General features: G+C 37.4%; 1 protein-coding gene and 1 non-coding gene across 4 annotated transcripts in view; one reads left to right on the top strand and one right to left on the bottom strand.

Annotated features, from left to right (window-relative positions):
• Positions 1-23,149, top strand: part of WSCD2 (WSC domain containing 2) — a 2,311,682-nt gene that overhangs the window by 761,134 nt on the left and 1,527,399 nt on the right. The window lies entirely within an intron of this gene.
• Positions 632-820, bottom strand: LOC122800566. Its single transcript, XR_006364587.1, has one exon. It is a non-coding gene; the product is annotated as a U2 spliceosomal RNA (small nuclear RNA).

Below are 23,149 nucleotides of genomic sequence, written 5' to 3'. Positions count from 1 at the left end.
TTGATCAGTAACAACGTAGCCCTATCCAGTGAATTGTATGGCCTATTATAGTACAGTGAAGAGAAAACTGCCCCCTTCTATTATAAGCAAATCATACCCAATGTCCATTTTGGTGGAATAATAGAATCAATGTAGAATAACACAACCTCCTTGCTCTATATACATCTGTTTTATTTGATTATTTATTGCATGATGACAGGGTTAGTCCCACTAAGCTAGTGGCTTCTTTTCAAGGGAGACCCAATGTGGTATTTATACTGACTAAGGGAAATTTGGTCAGAGCACTGGGGAACTTTCTCTGCTTTTTTCAGTAAGTGTTAAGGGATCTTTTATATGCACCTGAGAATCAACCAACTCAAGCAGATGGGTGCACAGTTTAATGTTTGAAAGATAAATCTTACTCCATCAAAACACATAAACATAAAATTAACAAAATTAAGAAGGACTAAAGAATAATATCAGAAGCACCAAGGCTGTCTACGAGTACAAGATAACCACCAAATCAAGGAGATCTATAAAGCCTTTTTTCAACTATGTTCTGTGACTTTGTTACGTTAGAGTCTTAAGTAAAGAATAATGTAAGTAGCAATAATAATAAAAGTTTATTTTAAGGCATCTAGAACAAGTCTGTTTTGCATGCAAATAATGGAAGTACTGCAATACCAGCTCAATGCATGGAGTGGGCAAAGAAAGCCCCTATTCCATCTCTCTTTTCCAAAAATAAATTTAATATATGGTCCCCAGATAAGGGACATATCAGATGTTAAACTGATAAGAACTGATACTGCAGTTGATCTTAGCCAAAAGGCTGAGAAGCGATCATATCATAATACATGCAAGCATGCAAGTAAGAAAATCATAAAATACAGGCTGTTTTTGAAAAAGTATGAGTTAGGCAATATGCAGTCTAACAAAGCATAGAATTTCAAATATAAGGTGCAGTGGGAGAGGAAAACAAACAATCAAAATAAAATGTCTTCTTGCTGTTTCCAGTGAGAGTTCCAAGAGTCTATTACCATTAATGGTGAAATGATGGCCTGAAAGAAAATGAAATACAATCTAATTCTATTTTTTTTTATAAGTGAGAGGGTGGACAGATAATAAGGACCTTTGAAATGTATAATTTGAGCTAGCAATTTTAGTAAATACTGAAATCTGCATATTAAACTAATACATTTCATATGATACTCAGGTTCATAGGTATTTACTAGGCTATTGGCCCTAGGGCCTATTTAAGCCTAGCCAAAAATGTACCCTGGGTATCACCACCCAAGAAAATTATTTTCCTGTGCTCCTGTCGAGCAGAGCCACAGCAGTGATCCCCGAGGTGAATTTCCTATTTCCCATCCAATCATCAAGATTTTTCTTGAAGAGTGCTAATGAGTAGCTTTGTTTGATATAGATAGGTAATTTGTTCCAGAGTATGGGAAGTCTCTGGGACAGGAATCTATCCCTCCAGCATGTTCTATTTATTGTAGTGACAAGGTTTAGGTCCCCAGAGGCTGCGGCTCGGAGGGATTGGGATCTCTTTAAGTGGAGCATGTCCAACAGCTCTGGGTTTGACACAGATTTGTATGTTAGGCAGAGATCATCTCTGAGTAGGCACTATGCAATGGATTAAAGCTGGAGTTTTTTGAGACGGTCTGCGTAGGGCATCTGTTTTAGGCCAGTAATCCTTTTTGTGAGGTATTTCAGTGGCTTTTCCAGTTGTTGTAGATGTCTTGTGAGGTACATACCAAAAGGGGCATTGTACTCTATAATGGGCTCTAATGAGTGAAGAGTAGAGGGGAACAATGACCTCTTTTTTCCTGGATAAGAAATCTTTTGTGATGAGGTGTGCCATGTAGAAGGATTTCCTGACTACTGTGGTGATGTGATTATCAAAGGAGAGACTACTGTCCACCTGTGTCCCAAGATTTTTTATCACATTCGGTGTTAAGTAGACTACCACCTATGTAGTAACTCATGGGTACAGAGTTTTTACCAAAAGGGCTGACAATGCACTTTTTGGCATTGAGCTTGAGGCCATGGCTTTGACACCAGGCATCTGTTTCCATGAGGCCCTTTTGTAGGATGTTCACATCATTAGGAGTTTTGATTATGGCTACTAGTTTGCAGTCATCTGCGAACTTTGTTAGCAGAAGACCTTCTGTGTTAGCCTGCACTTCAGAAAAGTAGATACCAAACTGGAGAGGACCCAGGACTGAACCCTGTGGTACTCCACTTGTCACTGGTCTGAAGTCAGATTTGGAGTCTGCTACTTTCACAGTATGGGTCTGTCAGTGAGCCAGTTGGCATCCCGTCTTGTGACATAAGGATTTATACCTAGTTTAGTGAGTTTGTCTATAATTCCAGAGTGGGGAGAATGGTGTCAAAAGCCTTGGTGAGATCTAGATAGGCTGTGTGAACCACCTTACCCTTGTCTACGGCTTTGGTGACTGCTTTAAAGAAGTCCATCAGGTTTAGGAGACATGGTCTGCCTTTTACAAAACCGAACTGGGTGGGGACCAGAGTTTGGAGATTGCCAATGTCTTTGTGTATAACATCCATGACCTTGCAGACCAGGCTCGTTAGGCTAATTGGGTGGTAGTTCCTGGGCATACCTCTCAACTGTACTGACTTTTACAGAATGTCCAGATGTTTGCTTCATATTTTTGGTGTGCTCCTCCTAAAATCTGTACTTTTCTGGCAAATAGCTGAGGATTGAAGGCATTAAATAATGACAAACATTTGAGTTTAAAGCTTCACATCCTTCAAAAAATTCATGCTAATGCAAAACCAATTATTCTAGCAACTTTCAAAGTTTGTAAGAGCAATATTTAAAATCTGTTCCTATTTGTCCACCTATCATTTTAGGCTTTGTCCAGATTTTTTGCTCTAAGAGGTTGAGAGGTATGTTCCCAGTGTCCATGGTGGCTCCCCCTTTGTGGAGTGGGATATCCATTGCTGTGCACCATTCAGTGGGCACAAAGCCTGAGATGAGGCTATGACTGAACATGGTGCTTAGGTGGGGTGTCAGTTCATTCTGCATTTCATGTAGAATGCAGCCTGGGATGTTGTCAGGTCCCATGAATGCTGTGTTCTTGGCTTTGGAGAGTGTAGTTTTTACCTGTGCAACTGTGATTACAGGAACTTTGCATTCTTCCAGTATAGTGATGGGCCCTTTAGGGGGTGAGAGGGGGGTGAAGTTAGCACCTAACCTATCTGCCTGGATGTTGGCAATATCAGTTGGTTCTGTATATTTAGTGCCATTGTGCTGTAACTCAGAGCAGATGTCAATGTTGCCACTGAGATTCTTGACATAGCTATATAATGCTTTGTGGTTGTCTTTAGAATCAGTGGCGATTTTGTTTTTGTAACTAGCTTTGGAGGATTTTATGAGGGATCTCAGCTTCTTACTGAGGCTGAGCAGGGAGTTCCTCCAGTCATGGGATTTTACTCTTTTTTGCAACAGTTTCTTTCTTCTGTTGTAGAGTTTGTTTATGGCAGGAGACCACCAGATTGGCTTCCCTTTTTTTGGAGGATAGCATCTTGGCTCTGTCACGGATAGCATGACCCCTGCACTTGTGTAAGTACTTATAAAGTGCATTTGTGTAGGATTCAGCAGTCATACCACTATTGTCTGTCTGCATGGGTGTCGTGAGGTTTGCCACTTCTGTCTTAAGAAGTGTGAAGTTGGCTTTGGAGAAATTTTTTACAGTGCTTTCTCTAGTGGGGGGTGGGGGCAGGATGTGGATGTCTAGGGTGATTAGCTTGTGGTCGGATCTGACCAACAAGGAATTGACCTCTGGTGTGGAACACCGGTCACCCATGTTGGTAAGGACCAGGTCTAGGATATTGCTGCCCCTGGTAGGGGGTGTGGATAAGCTAATCCAAGGGACTAGAATTTATGAATTCCAGAAAATGTTGAGCAAAAGAGTTGGTACATGATTAGTTTTCCCAGTTAATGGTGGGATAGTTGAAACCACCCATTATTAGGGTGTTGCGTTATACCCTAATATTTTCCAGTGTATGAAGAAATGAGGAGTGGGAATTCTGAGGCATGGTGAGGGATCTGTAGAAAGTTACAATTTGGATTGTGGTCTTGCCCAGAGTTAGTTGCACTTGGATAATCTCAGCTGCATTATGCTGAACAACTAGCCTGGAGGTGTGGACATCCTTAATGAATATGGACACACCACCACCTTTAGTGTTTCAGTCCAGGTTAGGTGACCAAAAGGTGTGGTATGAATTATAGCCTGATAATGCAGGGGTGCTCTCTGGAGCCTTAAACCAGGTCTCTGTCACTGCACAGATGTCGATGTTCTCCATTTTAAGGAGTGCCTCGAGTGAATGCATTTTGAGGTTTAGATTTCTAGCACTGAGTAGCATTACCCTCTGATTTTGCTTGCTTGTACCTGTTAAGGTGGTGAATTTGTCATTTGAACCTTGCCTAAAAAAGGCACTATAGGGGTGGCAAGAGCCTTAGCCAGTATCCGGAATCCCAAGGGTGACAGGTGCAGGCCATCTCTGGCAAAGCATCATGGTCTGTCGATCATGTCATCCCAGGCAGACAGATACTGGATCCCCTTAGAATGACATCAGAAGCTTAGCCAATTGTTGAAGTCAATCATTTTGTCCTTGTACTGTGGTATCATTCTAGATAATGGCAAGATGCTACTCATGGCTGGGGTCATACCTGTCTGGGCTACAAGATGGGAGAGCTCCTCCATGTTTCTTTTCATGCAGTCCAGTGTGGTATGTCTCAGGTCATTCACACCAACATGGACAACGACAGAGTCATATTTGTACTTGTTGTGGAGTGACCTGAGGGCATGCATTATGTGGCGGATCATGGCCCCCGACAGGCAGCTGATAGTAACTTTCTCCTTGTTTAGCCTGGTGAGTGGAACATCAGTGTGCCGTACTATAGAGTCACCTATGACTAGAGTGTTGGGTACGTTGTTATGCCTTATGGGCTGTGGTTGAGTGGCACACTGAGTTTGTGGGCTATGTGTCATTTGGGTTGTGTTGGGGGATGGAGGTTGCTTGAGTTTCTGCTTTGGAGGTCTCTGTTGCTTGAGCAGATTTTTATTGAGTGCCTCTGTGAATGTAGTTGTGTGTTTCGTGTTTCTATGTGTGCGTTTTGGTGGTGTAGGTTTTGAGGGACTCTGTGACGAGTGTGGTGTGGTGCAAGTGTTTACCTTCTTCTCTTGACTGTCTAGTCCAGTCTTGGGTGAAGAGAGCTTTACTTCCAGTTTGGCTATCTAAGTGGTAGGAGGAGAGGGCTGTCTGTGTACATGAGGCAATTGCTACATTGCCCCAAGATGCCCAGATTCATCAGGTATACTGGAGAAAACACCGGGAGCTGACCCTTAGGCATGCTGGGATAGGTGCGTATTTATTAAGTACTAAAAACTGTTTTCCTCTAGACAAGTGAGGAAAGTTGAGTGCTGTAGTAATTTGTAGCTTATTTAGTGCTTACAACAAGTTCTGAACAAGTGCTGAGCTCAATAAAACAGATTTTAGTGATAAAACTAAAAAAACTGGGTCATTCTAAGGGAAAATTTGAAGAGCAGACTTTATGGCACTGGGAATAGTTTAACTCTTGCTAAGTGGTGATGCATAAAGTGTATATATTTTTTAATATAACAGTAGCAATTGAGCAAACTGATTTAAACAAATTAACCAATTAACCAATAAAAAGCTATAAACTGAGCCCTATTCCAGCAGTCTTCGATCAGACAAGTTCTAACTGCACATTCCTGCCACTAGGGTGCAGAGGAACCTTCACCAAAAAAAAAAGATGGTCTGGATTAGTGCTCAAGTTCTACAAACAAAGCTAAATTCAGCAGGTCTGAATTTAGTCTATGCTACAGCAAACAAAGCAGACCAATTTCAGAAAGAAATAGTTCAAATAAGCAGGCACAATAAGCCTTTAACCAGAAACTCCCAGCTCAGAAGGGCAGAATCTATCCTCTCCTCCCACAAGAGTGCAGACCACAACTTCTTAATGTAAAATAACTGGCCCAAAGCCCAAGTGCTTAAATCAAAGGCTTAGAATAACAGTTGCAATTTGATCAGGCTATTAACAAGCAGTAATAAATGCAGCAGAATAAATGCAATTAAGTACTTTTAAGATCAAGAAGCAAAAGCAAAATAAAGTAATAAAGTAGGAAGAAACACTAATACAGTAAAAGTAGATGAATAAAGTGCATTTTTTTTATATAACAATCGAAAAAGAGCAAACTGATTTAAGCAAATTACCCATTTAAATAGTAAAAATGCTCAAAACTGAGCCCTGTTCCAGAAGTCTTCAATCAGACAAGTTCTAACTCCACATTCCTGCCACTAGGTTGCAGGGGAACCTTCTCCAAAAGAGATGGCCTAGATTAGTGCTCAAGTTATAAAAACAAACCTAGATTCAGGATGCCTGAATCTAGTCTATGCTACAGCAACCAAGGCACCAATTTCAAATAAGCAGGCACAATAAGCCTTTAGCCAGAAATTCCCAGCTCAGAAGGGCAGAATCTAGCCTCTACTCCCATAAGAGTGCAGATCACAAACCTTCTTAATGTAAAATAACTGTCCTGAAGCCCAAGTGCTTTAACCAGAACTAATACACTTTTAGAATAACAGACACTAAGCCTTCAATCAGCAATTCCCAACTTAGAAGGATGTAAGCTCCCTGTCTTGCTACAACAGTGCTGACCACAAACCTTCTTAATGTAAAACAACTGGTCTGAAGCCCAAGCGCTTAAACCAAAAGGCTTAGAGTAACAATTACAATTTGATCAGGCTACTACCAAGCAGTAATAAATGGAGCAGAATAAATACAATTGAGTACTTTTAAGAAGAGGCAAAAGCAAAATAAAGTGCACATTTTTTTTGGTAAAGTGCAAGGAGAGGGGAAGAAGGAGCACAAGAAAAAATCAAGGTTAAGAACCCAAGTGGGTTGGCCTTCTCCAATGTTCTCCCTGTCTTAAGTAGATTGAATACCACACTGGGAAGGGTCTCCCAGATCAAATTTACAGTAGGGGTAGGCAACTGCAAAGCCACCAACTATAACACCACCACAAGAATAGGGTTGGCGGAGGGGGATAAAGCAGTTTCAGGACAGATGAGAAATAGAAAATAATGCCAGAAAATATATAAAATAATTCAGTCAGGAATAATTAAGACAATGCAGAACTCTGAAAGGTTAAAATTCCAAGAAATATAATTATCAATCAGCGATATATTTCCAGATTGTTTGAGAATCACACTGCAGCCAGAACACCAGGAGTTTCCAACAGTGTACGCAGGAATTTACAAACAGAAACTATCTTTAAATCAGCAAGCTTTGAAGCAATCAGATAACACAAAAGCTGTTAGACCAGTTTTATAAACTTCACCATAGGAATGGGAGGAAGCAGTTTCAGGACAGATGAGAAACAGAAAACAATGCAGTTTCAGGACAGACGTGAAATAGAAAAGAATGCCAGAAAATATATAAAATAATTCAGTCAGGAAAAATTAAGACAATGCAGAACTCTGAAAGGTTAAAACGCCAAGAAATATATTTATCAATCAGCAATATATTTCCAGATTGTTTGTGAATCACACTGCAGGCAGAACACCTGGAGTTTCCAACAGTGCGATATATATATATATATATATATATATATATATATATATATATATATATATATATATATATAGATATAGATATATACTCATAAGCAATGTACAGCCATGCATATGCACAAAGGCTGAGGCCACAGGAGAGGAAAAGGTAAATCAAGAATAAAACATGAGAATAAAAAAAACATTTAACTGTAGAATAACAGAAATAACTTGAATGCAAAGTAAACTGCAACAAAAGGTTAAGAGTTGCTCCAAATGCTGAACAATTCGATGAATTTCCGAATACCAAGACACTTTCAGGGTGATTTAAAGCAGAATATAACTTGCTATTACAAGTGCTTTCATATATGTAATATGTATTTTATGTATTTACACAAGATTAACTTAATTCAACTCTGACACTTTCTGTGAAGGATGCCACCTGAAAAATATTCCACTTCACTCTAAGTTGCATTCAGACATGATTATATTAGTTGGGAGTGGGGTGTCACAAGGACCCACCAAATTCATAGGCTGGTGGACAAGTTTAAGAAATCCAAAAAAAAATGCTGTGTGGTTTTAACTGAAGTTCTTTTTGTTTACATGCATGACTCTTATACTTGTGTGTTGGTTGTAGGATTTATTCATGTTTTGCCATACTATGAGTGTATTGCAGTATAGTAAGTCACAACATATAAGGGTGCAAACTAGTGTTCACTTATGATGGGTTACCCCTTTTAATTTAAAAGCACAAAGATAACACCATTATCACAAATGGTGTGGTTTTAGACATTACGTCTCAACTGCACATGTTCCATTTGTTTTTAGATGAAAGACCAGAAAAAACAAACAGGCTATATTAATAAATTATTTTATTTATTTATTTATTTATTTCCAGTTTGATAACCGGGGATGTCCACTGGGCCCGAAGGCCCGTTTTCAGTGGAGGCCCGGGGAGAAAAGCTCCATCTAACAAACACTTTGCACTTTTAAAGCTGCATATGCCTTAATATTGCACACTTAAACAATTTAATAAAGTGAAATACTATATATATATATATATATATATATATATATATATATATATATATATACATATACATTGGTAGAAGAATGCAGATTGAGTAGCTGAGAGAAGAGGGAAAAGATGAGTAGCAGGAGAAGGCATATAAGCAGAGGGGGAAGTGAGGATTTAAAGGATATCTGCAGCGAGATTAATATAGGGGAAAAAAAGAAATGTAGAGTATGGGGAGCAGAAGAAAGATTAGAGAGATGAGGGGCAGGAGGGGGAAAGTAATAGCTAGGAAAGTAATAGGACCTAGGTGGGAAGTATACAATTACATTTCCTGTTTTGGAGGAGGAGAGAATATAGTAGAGATTTGAATTGTTCAGGACTTGTGGTGATTCTTAGCTGGGGAGGAAGCAGGTTCCATTTCTTTGCTATAGTATAAGAAAGGAATAGGTGACCAGGTGGTCGTTTAGGTTTGTGTACAGAAAGAAGATTTTTGTGGCCTGATCTTAGGGGCCTGAGAGGAGTATAAAATGGTAGGATATTTGAAAGAGCTGGGCAAGCATTGGGTTTGAAAACTAGTTTGTGGGCAGTAGTAAGTTGAAGGCAGTCAAGATGATTAGGGAGTTCGAGCCATTGGAGACTATGGAGGGACATGCAATGGTGAGTAGAATGAGAAGAGTTAGTGGCGAATTTGGCAATTTTGTTGTAGCAACTTTCTAGTTTAGAGGAGATGGAAGCTGTTAGGTTCATTAGAAGAGGAGCACCATATAATAGAGAAGGTAGAAGGAAGGTGGAAGCGAGGGTTTGTCTTGTAGCTATTGTTAAGAAGTTAACGTTTCTATAAAGCATACCATGCTTCTGGTGTTTTTTTTTTATATTTAGTTGAATATGAGTATTAAATTTCAGGTGTTCATCAATAGTAACACCAAGTAGCTTGGCATGAGTAACAACTTCTATTGTGGAGTGGGTGAGGCTTGTAATCTTGAAAGAGGATTTATCAAGTAGAGGAGCTTTAGAGGAGGGAAAGAGGATGATGTGGTATTTATTGGCATTAAGGGAGAGATGGTTTAGAAGCATCCAATTCTATGTAGCATTGAATGCCAATTGGGTCTTGGACTGGAGTTCGGGAAGGCTGGAGGCAGAGCAGACTAGAGTGGAGTCATCTGCATATTGGACTATTTGAGAGTGAGGAATTGCAGAGTGAAAATTATTGATGAACACGTTAAAGAGTATAGGTCCGAGAATAGAGCCCTGTGGAACTCCGGTGGGGGTAGGAAGGAAGGAAGAGGTCTCTGTTTGCCATTTCACAGCTTGGGGTCTGTCTGAGAGATAACTTTTGAACCAAGAAAGGGAATCAATAGAGAGATTGAGGTTAGAAAAGTGGCTGAGAAGGAGTGTGTGTGATATAGTGTGATACAGTGTAAATGGAGACTACAGAGATTTTAGGATGGAGTGTTCACTTTTTTCATGTGGGTTTATGATCTCAAAATGAGATTAAAGAATTTAGGGGCACAGTTCCCCACATGTGGAGGAACACTGGGGATTATGTTCCCGAAAAAAAAAACATACAAAAATGGACTTTTAACAAGTTACAGTTTTCAAACTTTATGGCCATGCATAACACATCAAGAGATGCCAGGAGCTCTAGAAGCAGACTAAAATGGCGTCCAAGATTTAAAGGCAGAATCCATAACTTCCAAATTTTATTTCAGGAAAAATAAACTATTAAAATAAGCGGTTTCTCAAATTTGACAATTACACTTTAGGATGTAGTTTTTGCAGTGGGTTGCCATCTGTTCTTAGGCCAAGCAGAATTAGGTTTGAAATATTTACATGGAGGTGTTGAGTGCTCAGCGTGATTGCCTCCTTCGTGAAACATTTTGTATTAGGCCAAAGGTGGAGACTTTGACAAACTGCTGGTTAATTTTAGTGAACTACAATTAAACAGTTTCTGATCTGATTTTTCAAGTGAGATTAATAAAGATATTTGTTTCTTGCATACTTACACCATGGTACTGTTTGGGCCCTTGTCACATTTCATCGAAATTCAAAGCATGTAACAGTCTGTCAACAGAAGTTGCAAAGAAGTCGGAGAAAACTGGACTAATTTTCCCTTCAGTAATCAGTGATGAAAGGCTGAAACCTGTGAGATACCTTTATAGGCAGAAACAATTCTTGTGTTTGCTGTCTGCTTCAAGTAATAATGAATGATTTTAAGAAGCATTTAAGAACTTTGAAGTTTTGATAAAAGAGATAATAACCAAACAATGGTAAGACAAAACAGAGCCTCAGGGACTGTTTTCCAACCTGTCAAATTCTTCTCTTTTTATTCTAATCAGACCTATCATCTGCTTCATCTTTTGTTACAAATGGTATTGTCCTATTTTAAGAATAGCGACAGTCACATAATGTCTTTCACAGTATGTAGCTCCTAAAACTATGTGAATAATTTTAGTGTAGCATGTAAAAATTGACAGACGCTGCATTGTTCTATATGAATAGATTTTTTAAGATTGTTTTTTTCGATGTTAGATTGGAACAAGATGTGAGGAGTCACATTTTGTGTATAATGTTTCTAATATAGAAACTTTAGTTGCTGATGTCTTTTCTAGAGGTGTCATTATCTTGTCATGAGGATTCGCTTACACATTCAGGATGCTATGAATTTCTCTATGAATGGTGAAGATCAGATAGGTACCTAGAAGCAACATTCATGGAATGGTGTTCTTTTTTTAACTGTAAATCTGAAACAGTAACTTGATGACAGCATAGTGTGGTATGCTGTGACATTTGAGTTAAAGACAAATGTATAAAAACATCCATTTACAATTGTTACACAATGTGCACAGCTGTCCCATCTGCCTGACTTTGTCTTTCTCTTCCTTGCCCTCCTGTATGCATACACAGAAACTGTACATACATTCAGATGTAATATATACCTTAATCAGAATGCAGAATGTTCATATTCTCATTAAATTCAGAGAATTTTTCAGTATCACACATATCGCCATTTGCACTTTTGTGCATTTGCTCAAACCTGCACCCTAAAAATCCAATCAAGCTTGTGCATTCCCACAAATGTGATGCACCCACGTGTAAGACAGATAGATAAAAATACATGTATCTATATCTGTGGATTCACTTTAAAGCTCAAAATACTGATATATTGAAATTCAGTATTTCGAGCCCATAAAGTGGAATCCTGAGAACAGTGAAAGCTCAGAAGTGCAAAATTCAAAACATCGATTATCGGCGGTTTTGAATTTTGCACTTCTGAGGTTTCGCTGTGGTTATGGATTCAGGTAAGTGTGTGTGTGTTAAGGGTTTTGGGTAGGGGATGTGGTGTGTGTCAGTGTGTTTTGTTGCTGTGATGTGTGTGTGCAAGGAGAATGTAGCTTGCATGGTGGTGTTTTGTGTGTGTTTGCGTGTAGTGCGACCTCAGATCAAGAACATTTAAGTAGGGGGGTGGGGGGGAGCTTGTATTTGTGTATGTGGAGGATGGTGTGTGTATGTGTGTGTGTGTGTGTGTGTGTGTGTGTGTGTGTGTGTGTGTGTGTGTGTGTGTGTGTGTGTGTGGTGGGGTGTGTGACATATTTGTATATATATATATATATATATATATATATATATATATATATATATATATATATTTTTTTTTTATAAATATATAGATAGATGTACAGATATGGATTCACTTTATATCCTTTATATCGAAATTCAGTATTTCGAAGCTATAAAGTCGAATTCTTGAAACCACAAAAACTCAGAACCGTGAAATTCAAAATCTTGCACGCCGGAGATGTTGAATTTTCTGCTTCTACTGTGCACACACACACACACACACACACACACACACACACACACACACACACACACACACACACACACACACACACACACACACACACACACACACACACACACCATCCTCCACACCTCAGAAGTGCAAAATTCAAAACCGCCGATAATCGATGTTTTGAATTTTGCACTTCTGAGCTTTCACTGTTCTCAGGATTCCACTTTATGGGCTCGAAATACTGAATTTCGATATATCAGTATTTTGAGCTTTAAAGTGAATCCACAGATATAGATACATGTATTTTTATCTATCTGTCTTACAGGTTGGTGCATCACATTTGTGGGAATGCACAAGCTTGATTGGATTTTTAGGGTGCAGGTTTGAGCAAATGCACAAAAGTGCAAATGACGATATGTGTGATACTGAAAAATGTTGAGTGCTTTGTTAGTAGTTGTATGATAAGCTGGTGAGGTTTATTTTGTAATTTTTGTTTTTCGTGGGTTGTTCTGTGTTTGAGAATGATGGTGGGATATTGAGTTCTGTTTTGCATACATGGTATGTATTCTTGTGATTAGACACTGGTGCACTTCTGTGTGTGCGTGTGTGTTTGTGTGTGTGTGTGTCAGCTGTGATTACTGTAGCAAGGGAGATTTCTCCCTTGTCCAAGGTATTGCAACCATGGAACTAGTATATTTAAGAGTGATGGATTTCAGGGGCTTGTTTGCCCTAGCCCAAAACAAGTGCTCTTTTTTGTTTTGTTTGTGTTCATGGTTTTATTTTTCACTTTTACTTACATTTGGCGTATTATGAAGTTGGTCTTTTTTCCCCAACAGGTGATATAATAGGTGCATAGGTAAATAATAGTCTAGTTGCCCATTTTGGATATTTTAAGCCTAGCCAGTTTCCCTTTTTTATGCTAAAATTAACCTATTCAATTTGGCTAGAGATTGGCCTTGCCCATCCCATGTTTGGTTGATAATTGCATATTAACCCTAAAGATAATAACTGGGATCATACCATAGATAATTTGAGGGGAACCATGCATGGGATAAAGCATTTAGGAGCTGCCTCTGTCCATTATTATTACAGGGTAGTCCTGTCATAAATTTTCTGTTTACCATCCATAGACCCAAGTTGTGCTTCAGTACAGATAAGGATGAGCTTTGTTTTATGTGGATAGTCCTACCAGAAGCGTGATGACATCAGGGAGTGGTGGTGTCGTGGATCCTGCTCCAAATCTGGTACCGAACAACAGAGAGGAACGGAACGGAGCTTTACACATTGGACATTCATCGTCTAATCCTTCTTCTGCCATTATTATGGACTTAAATCATTTTATTTTACCTCCTACATTAAACAAGACCAATTTTGTTTCTAGAGATATGGGGACTTTGAATGCCCAAATGGTTGAATTCGAAAAAACATTGAAAGCATTCAAGTCTCATCAAATGGACAACGCATTCCTGGAACGCTCTTTAGAACTGAAACAAGTACCCAAGGGGTTACGGATTTTTAAACTACCTCATGGGTTTGAGGAAGGTACTGCAATATTTTCTGATCTTTTATCCTTGTTTGATAGAGCAGGGTATGAGTTATTGAAATTAATTATACGTAATAACTCTGAAAAATTGAATATTTTGAATGACAAGCTATGTCAGTTGGATAGAAACATAAAGGCAGATCTGATGTTTGAACACAACAAATTCAGACTGGATAACATATACAAGGATATGGATAGGTATATAAATAAAGGGCTTGATATAAAGAATCACAAAATAGAAAGGGATAGTTATGATTATAAAAACAACAAAGTTTATACATATTTCAAAGAATACAAAAACATGAAATACTATAATCAAGCCCAAGGAAACAATAATCAGGACAGACACAATCCCATGTCAGGTTTTGAACAAACACATAGAAGTAATATTAACAACAAGGAAGAATCACAATCAGTTTTTTTTAGATCAGCCAGCTTTGAGGCGGTCAGAAAGAATAAGAGAAAGGCAGGGCAGTCACAAATACCCCTCGTACAATCATTACAACAAGGGGGAACAGAGAATGAACTCTTGGCACAGATAGAGGGTTCTAAAACAACATATTTAAATAACGAAATGATTAAAGATCTGATTTGTAACCAAGAAATTGGTGACTGTTCTGTTACAACACATTTAGGTTTTAGTTTATACAATTTTACTCATCGAAATTTTGGTAAGAATTTTTTAGATTTATTTAGTAAAGGTTTTACTTTTGTACCTTCATTTCATTTAGATATTGGCAGTGTATTGATTAACTTGAAACTTTATACCAGGCTTTTAAATTTAAAAACATTTTTTTACAATTCAGGTAACCCCACCATGGATTCTGAATACCTTACTCCAAAGCATCACAGTATTTTTATTCCCCCACAACACTATTTGATTCAGATTTTTGAGAAACTTTGTGAAACTCAAATTAGAAGAGTTCTAAATAAGAAAATGGTCACCAAACATAATTTGACATCAGCAGAACAGTTCTGCCTAAAAGAATTATCTAGTTCAGATCAATATAGGATCATGAAACCAGACAAAGGGGGTGGGGCAGTTATTATGCTCAACACTGATTATTACAAAAGGATGACAATTTTATTAGATGACAATGATACTTATCAAAAAGTGACTAAATACGAAGTCAATAGAGCATACACTACTATTGATTGGTTAATTTATGAGTATCTTATGGATGCAAGAATTGATCAAGATATTTTCAAATACATCTCCGTGGAATTCCCTATTATACCCTCAATTTTTGGGATTCCAAAAATTCATAAAGATGTACATCACCCCCCATTCAGACCTATTGTGTCAGCTAAAGGCTCAAAAACTGAAGCCCTAGCGGCATTTTTAGATTTCAAGTGCAAAGATATTTTGAAAAGCTTACCATATATTCTCAGAGATTCATGGCATTGTTTAGAATTGGTTAGAGAATTTTCAAAGAACTTTGACTTCAAATCCAATTTTATTATGACCACTATTGATGTTATTAATCTTTTTTCTGTTATTCCCCACGAAAAGGGGATGGAAATGTTTGAAACATGTCTTAACACATACAATAGATTGAATTTTTCTGACAACCATTTATTAACTGAAATGCTTGAATTGGTTTTGGAAAACAACTTTGTGTATTTTAACAAGGATTATTATATACAGAAAAAAGGAGTTGCTATGGGGGCCAGATGTGCCCCCATTTATGCCAATCTAGTTTTAGCTCAATGGGAATCGGAATTTGTATTTACTAGTATTTTTTGGGAGAAGGTTTTACTATATCTGCGTTATTTGGATGACATTTTAATTTTTTGGGGGGGTACTAAGGAAGAGTTTAACGACTTTACTACATTTTTAGGACAGACTACTGATTTTTTAAAATTCACCAGTCACATTTTTGACAACAATGTTGAATTCTTAGACATCAAGCTCACTGTTGTTAACAATAGAATTGAATCAAGTTTATTCAGGAAGAAAACATACTCAAATTCGTTCCTACACTTCGACAGCTGCCATCCATTTCATCAAAAAAGGAATCTGGTTAAAGGCCAGATGGTCAGACTGTCTAGAATTGTTAGTGACAATCAAGTTTTTGAACAGGAATTGGAAACACTTATGAGTATGTTTTTTGCCAGGGGCTATCCTTACGACCTTGTCTTCAAAATTAGTAAGGAGGTAAAAACTAAGAGGTTGACCAAATACAAACCTATTATTTTACATGGAATATCAGGGAGGGTTACACCCAAATCTACTGCAGTCAGAAGTGACACCTTTATTATTCCATTCAATGATAGAACGTAAGAGATAGTTAACAGTGTTCAAGAAGCCTGGATTAGTGTGATAGATTCAAATGTAGAACTTTCAAGTATTATAGGTAACACACCTAAAATTACATACAGTAAAGGGAAAAACTTGAAAAATTTATTTGAAAACAACTGTAACACTGATTGGGTTAGACACTCTAGGATGAGTAAATGTGGCACATGTCATGTATGTAGATTTATCAATGACGGTCCATACATTTCTATTTTTAATTATGGAAAAACTCTCAAATGTCCAGGCCATTGTAACTGTAATTCCAGCATGGTGGTTTACGCAGCATCTTGTACAGCTTGCCAAGCATTCTACATAGGGAAAACTATCAGAAAGTTAAAAACGCATATTATTGAACATTTAAGTGACATTAAAAGACATAAAACAACCAATATGTTATTTAATCACAGTATCAATTGTACTAACTTTAAAAGATTTTTGTTTTTTGTCATTGACAGAATACCACCTAACACACACAAAGGTGGTGATGAAAAAACTATGTTAGAAGCCAAAGAATGCTTATGGCAACTTAGGCTTAATGCCTGCAAATGGCCTGGAATTAATGAACAATTAGCAATCACTAGCATTCTCAAACTTAGATCATATTTCATATGAACTAAAATTACATTATTATTATTCATTGTTTGTGTATGAATTGGAATGCTTAAGTGGTTATTTTTGTATCCAACAAGGTTCTTTTTATAACTTATACATTTTTATAACTTATACATTTTACTACTCAGTTTTTTATTAGTATATTATTAGAACATAATCAATTTTATACATTATGTTGATTATTATATAGTATTTTATACATTACACTACATTTTATATTTAATATTAGTATTTATATTTATATGTATATTTATATTTATATTTATATTTATTTATACATAATATTTATAATAAAATTTCTAACCACATTTATATTGCTTGGGTGTTTCAGCATTTACTTTTATATTTATATATATTATTACAGTTACATATATATACATACATATTTACATTTTTTTATATACTACACCATAAGGTATATACAAATATACTTTTATCAGTATTTTTGATGAACTACATTTACACTGATTTATACTATCATTGTGGTTTTAACACAATTCTTACCGGGTTAACTATTTATACATAACATTTATTTTTAGAAACATTTTAACATTCCTTATTGTGTTTTAATGGAAAAGCAGAAAAAACCAAAGTGGAACACTGCTATGTTGAAACTTTTAATATCCAAAAACAGTTGAAAAAACAGATAAAAAACAGGATGAGCGCTTTCGGGATAAACCCTTCATCAGATAAAGTGGAGACATTTAACACACAGTTTTATATATTCTAACAGCCAATCAAGATCAGTGGAAAACCCGCCTATTTTGTAGGACAGGTTTGATAGGTATAACTTCATTTAAACCTGGCTTCCTATTTGCCATCAAATCAACAATCCACCTGGTTTCCACCAATTCAGTTTTCAGCTTAATGTCCCCCCCTCTGCTATTTAATCTAACATTTACAATAGCCCGAAACTTAAAAGTGTGGGTTGGAAATTCTTTTACATGCCTACATAACGCATTTCTGTCGTCATCATTCCTGATACATGAAAGATGTTGCAATATTCTTACTTTCAGCATATTATTAGTCTTCCCAACATAGAAACAAGGGCAGTTGCAGCATTCGGCTAAATAAACTATGTCACTGGTACGACAGGTGGCCTTAGCCTTAAAAGAGAAAACCCTATTGCTGACAGGATGTTTAAAGTCTGTATCCTTATTTATATAAGAACAGGCTTTGCATATGCCACAAGGCCTGGTCCCTGTGCTATGCAAAACCTGATGCTTGTGAGTAGTGTCAGAACTTTCTTTACATAAAAGGTCCTTTAAGTTCTTATTCCTCCTATATTTAAAAGTAGGCTGAGAACCCACTATATCCCTTAAGCTGCTGTCACTCGTTAGGATGTTCCAATTTTTTCGAACAATATCACAAGCATCTTTTATGTTACTGCAATAGGTAAACATTAGTTGCGGCCCCAAATGTCTATTACTATCAGTCGAATCACTTACTGTATTCCTGGTTCTATTTATCCATGGTTTATATTTATTCTCTCTTAAGCTTTTGTTTTTATCTATAACATCATCTACCAATTTAGGTCTATAGCCCCTATCTATTAAACAGCCTTTAAGAAGATTAACTTCTTCAATAAAGGAAGAATCATCCATACAGATCCTTGAAGCCCTGCTCACTTGCCCTTGTACTATGTTGGGGTGTGTGTATCTCGGGTGCATGCTGTCGTACGACAGAAGTGTGTTCTTCCAACAATCCTTTTTAAAAAGTTTAGAGTTAAAACCTAACTCATCCTGACCTACCCTAACATCTAAAAAATCTATAAAATCAAAAGAGTGCCTAACCGTAAATCTGAAGAAGCTGGTGGTTGAGTGTAAAAAATCAACGAACTCTCCTAATCTAGACTCAGACCCTTCCCACAGAAGGAAAACATCATCTACAAATCGCAGATAGAGTTTAATGTGATTTTTCCAAGTTTCATTATTAAGAACAAAAGTGTTCTCCCAATGCGAAAGTACCAAATTGGCATAAGTATTTGCGCAGGGGGTGCCCATGGCTACCCCCTGCGCTTGTCTGTAAAAAGAATTTGCACCCATGAAAACGTTGTTCTCTAGCACCAGAGTTAATAAGGTTTTAATTAAAACTATTTTCTCTTTTGAAACAGCTAGTTTCTCCAAGAGTGCACCAATGGTATGTATACCATAATCATTATTAATCACAGTAAACAAGTTTTGTATGTCCATTGTAACCATAAGAAGTTTTTCTGGGCCTACCTTATCATTCATTTCTCCCAGGGATACTAAAAAATGTCCCGTGTCTTTTAAAATATTGTCCATCAAAGACAAATACGGTTTTAATGTGTGTTCAACCCATATGGAGATATTCTCCGTGACCCACCCCCTCCCAGATACAATCGGTCGCAAGGGGGGGTCAATAAGAGACTTATGAATTTTAGGGAGTGCTTTAAAAATAGGAATGACAGGTTTTTCCACCAACAGAAAATTATATGCCTCTTCAGATATATGCATATCATCTAACAGTTTTTGTAGACAAAGATGTACCCTGTCTGTAACTTGTTTTACCCCTAATGGATTAATCTGAGTGTAGGTGTTCCTATCCGATAACAATTCGTTTAATTTTTCATTATATCTTATGGTATCAAGCAAAACCACAGCTCCTCCTTTGTCAGCCTTCTTAATAATGATATCCTTGTTCTCACTAAGGCCTTTCAGTGCTGTCCTCTGCTTAAAAGTTAAATTATAATATTTCCTAAATTCTGCTTTTTCAAAATACTGAATAAGATCTTGCTCACAAGCATTTAAAAATAGATGCAATGCTGGTGTCAGTGGGGGTACATAACCACTAGGTTTTTTTAGGGTATTAACACTCATTTCATTCCCACCAAATAAAACTTTCAGTGCTACATTTCTGCAAAAAAGCATAACATCCATCAACATATCATTGTATGTGCCACATTTACCTGGAACAAATGTAAGCCCCTTATTTAAGACAGCTAGCTCGTCTGTATTCAAAATATATGAAGAAAGATTAAATACAATGCTGTCAGGGTTACCAATAGTCAATGCAGAGTCCTTCTCCTTTTGTCCACCCCTCTGTCTTCGCTCAGTGACCTCTTCCATGAACTCTTCTTTTTCACAGGTGCTGGTAGGAGATCTAGAAAATTTTGCCTACCCATACAGTTTTTAGACCGAGCACCTAAACCCCGCTCATTGGGACTTTGTTCACATCCTAAGTCCCGTAGCAAAGAGCCACTAGCTCCACATTCAGAGTCAGGTAATACACTTTATCTGATGAAGGGTTTATCCCGAAAGCGCTCATCCTGTTTTTTATCTGTTTTTTCAACTGTTTTTGGATATTAAAAGATTCAACATAGCAGTGTTCCACTTTGTTTTTTTCTGCTTTTTGGACTACTGGTTTACTGCTTGGTGGACTTTAGCACAGCACTAGATAATTTTCTTGGATTGTGTTTTAATGGAACATGTCCTTATTCTTCCTGTATCTTTAAGATGTGATGAACCAATTGTTCGATGATTATTATTATTAATTATCTATCTAATTATTCATTTAAATGGTTTTGAATTTAGTATATAAGGGATGATCAGCAATGGTTATTTGTACTCTGATGATGCCCCAGCTTAGTGGGTGAAAGTGCTTAGTATTTGTGGATTGTATCGTGAAGTGTCTTTCTGTTTGGTCCAGTTTTGTTCATTAAAAGTTTGTTCAAAGATACCAGGATCCAAGGTTTGCTGTATTTTTGGCTTATTGCTGTGTTCTACTTTTGGACGACAATAACTGGGATCATACCATAGATAATTTGAGGGGAACCATGCATGGGATAAAGCATTTAGGAGCTGCCTCTGTCCATTATTATTACAGGGGTAGTCCTGTCATAAATTTTCTGTTTACCATCCATAGACCCAAGTTGTGCTTCAGTACAGATAAGGATGAGCTTTGTTTTATGTGGATAGGGAATCTGTTCCAACAGTATCTTCTGAGAGATATACTTGTTCCTCTAAACCATTCTGTTGGTGTTACAGAAGAGGTTTAGATCCCTAGACTGAGTATTTTTAACACTATCTGACTTGCTGATGTGCATTAAATTCATTAGTACTGGATGGAGGATGCTTTTTATGCCAGACACAGGTTACTTCTTACCAGTGTCTAGGATACTGAGTACAGTGACAAGGCTATGAGTTGGTCCACATAAAACATTTTCTTTAGGCCTTGTATCCTTTTAGTAAGGTAACTTTGTGGGCATTCCATTTGTTGCATGTGTCTGGAGAGGTACATGCCAAAGGAGGCATTATACTCAACGACTATCCTAATGAGGACTGAGTAAAGGGGAACAATAATATCCCTAGATCTAGACATAATCCCTTTGTTTATAAGCTGTGCAATGTAGAAGGAATTTCTAACAACAATGGACACATGTTGGCCAAAAGTTAGGTTACTGTCTACATAAGTTCACAAATCCATAACAACAGGGTCAACTCTTAGAGGTGTATTATAAGTGTGGTAATTTCCTGCAGTACTTCCCAAAGGATACATTGATGCATTTTTTGGAATTTTGTTTTAGTCCATGATTTCGGCACCAGTTATTTATTGGGACAAACCTTCTTGCAGGGTGGCTAAATCATTTGGAGATTCAATCACTGTTCCTAGCTTGTAGTCATGTGCAAACCTAGTCAGCCTCAGTCAGAACCCTTTGGTATTTATTTATTTTTATTTATTTAATAGATAAATAAATAAAGAGTTAATTCATAAATAAATAAATAAATAGCCATTTGGTACTGACTTTTACATCACAAAAGTAGAAGCCAAACAGAAGAGGTCAGAGCACTGAATGTTGTCAAACTCTGCTGGTGACTGGTCTGTTAGTGACAATAACTTCCCCTATTTTGATTTCCTGCATCCTAGCAGTGAGCCAATTCGCAATCCAGTGGGTGACACGGAGTAATTTCCAGGATATTTTAATTTTCTTCTATGCCTGTGTGAGGTATTGTATTAAAAGCTTTGGCAAGGTATGCAGTGTATACAACTTGCCTTCATCCATTTTAGTGATCTTTTCAAAAAAATCCATCAGCTTGAGTAAACACGATCTGCCCTTGATGAATACAAACTGAGATGGATCCAGTGTTTAGAGGTTCCCTAAGTCCTCATCGATTAGTTCCATGATAAATTTTTCCATGGCTATGCATATGAGTATGGTTAGGCTTGTGGATCTCCAATTGCTTGGGTTAGGAGAAGATCATTCTTTATGCAGGGGAATGACTGTAGTTCTCCATTCACTTGGTACAAAACTTGTATAGAGACTGAGACTGAACAATGCTGTCAGGAGTGTGGCGAAATTGTGCTTCATGCTATTTAAGATGCAAATGGGGATACTGTCAGGATTTATTGACACATTATTTTTAACTTTTGATAGCACTCTCAGGACTTGTTTTTTGTGATAGCTGCATGTGAGCAAGTTTCAAGTATATCTTGATGGACAGAGGGAGTAGAGAGAGAGAGAGGAGTAAAGTTCAAAGGTTCATAGGTGATTATTAGTGTAATGATGCCAGAAGGTATTTTTCAGCTATACGTCTTTGCCAAAGGTGAGAATCAAACCATGTACTTTCTGTCTGTAAGGTAAACTCCCAACCCCTTAAGTTAGAGCTAAATTTTGTCATCCATTAGGATCATTATATTTTCAGACTTAGTGTAAGTAACATCATTCACAATCAACTCAGTGAATTACTGTGTTGTACATTTTGAGATTAAGAACATAACTACAAAAGATATTGTGATTATTTTTGGTTTGAGTAGCTATTTTTAGCCACAAACTTGTCTTTGGCGGATTTTTTTAAAGCTCCTGAGTTGTTTGTTTATTTAAGTGACAAGAGCTCTAACATTCTGAGAACTACTCTTCCTACTTTTCATTGAAATTATTTTCTTTTTATTGTACAGCTTATGTATGTGTGTATGTATATGTATATATGGGAGCCCTTCATTTGTTCGAACTTTCAAATGTTTGAAACTCATATGGCCGACACCATATGAGCGAACGTTTGAAAGGCTGACAAATGATAGTGGAGATCACGCTACAGTGCGGGACTGGGAGATTCCCCTTACCTGCACTATAGGGTGATCTCAGAGTGATAATATTTAAGTAGCAGGGGGTGTGAGAGGGGCAGCCTCCCACATGGGGGATGCAGGGGGCTTGCCCCCCTGCATAACACAGTTGTACTGTGCTTACAGGTAGGTAAATGGTGCTATTTCAGGATGTTGGTCTTTCAGAATGTTGATCATATGGAGTCAGCCATATGAAAGTCGGCATTCTGAACAGTCGACATT

This window comes from Protopterus annectens, chromosome 4.part0, assembly GCF_019279795.1.
Source record: "Protopterus annectens isolate FY-2018-M chromosome 4.part0, PAN1.0, whole genome shotgun sequence".
Classification (NCBI taxonomy): domain Eukaryota; kingdom Metazoa; phylum Chordata; order Ceratodontiformes; family Protopteridae; genus Protopterus; species Protopterus annectens.
The sequence above is the reverse complement of the archived record's forward strand: the minus strand, read 5'-3'. Positions and strand labels throughout refer to the sequence as shown.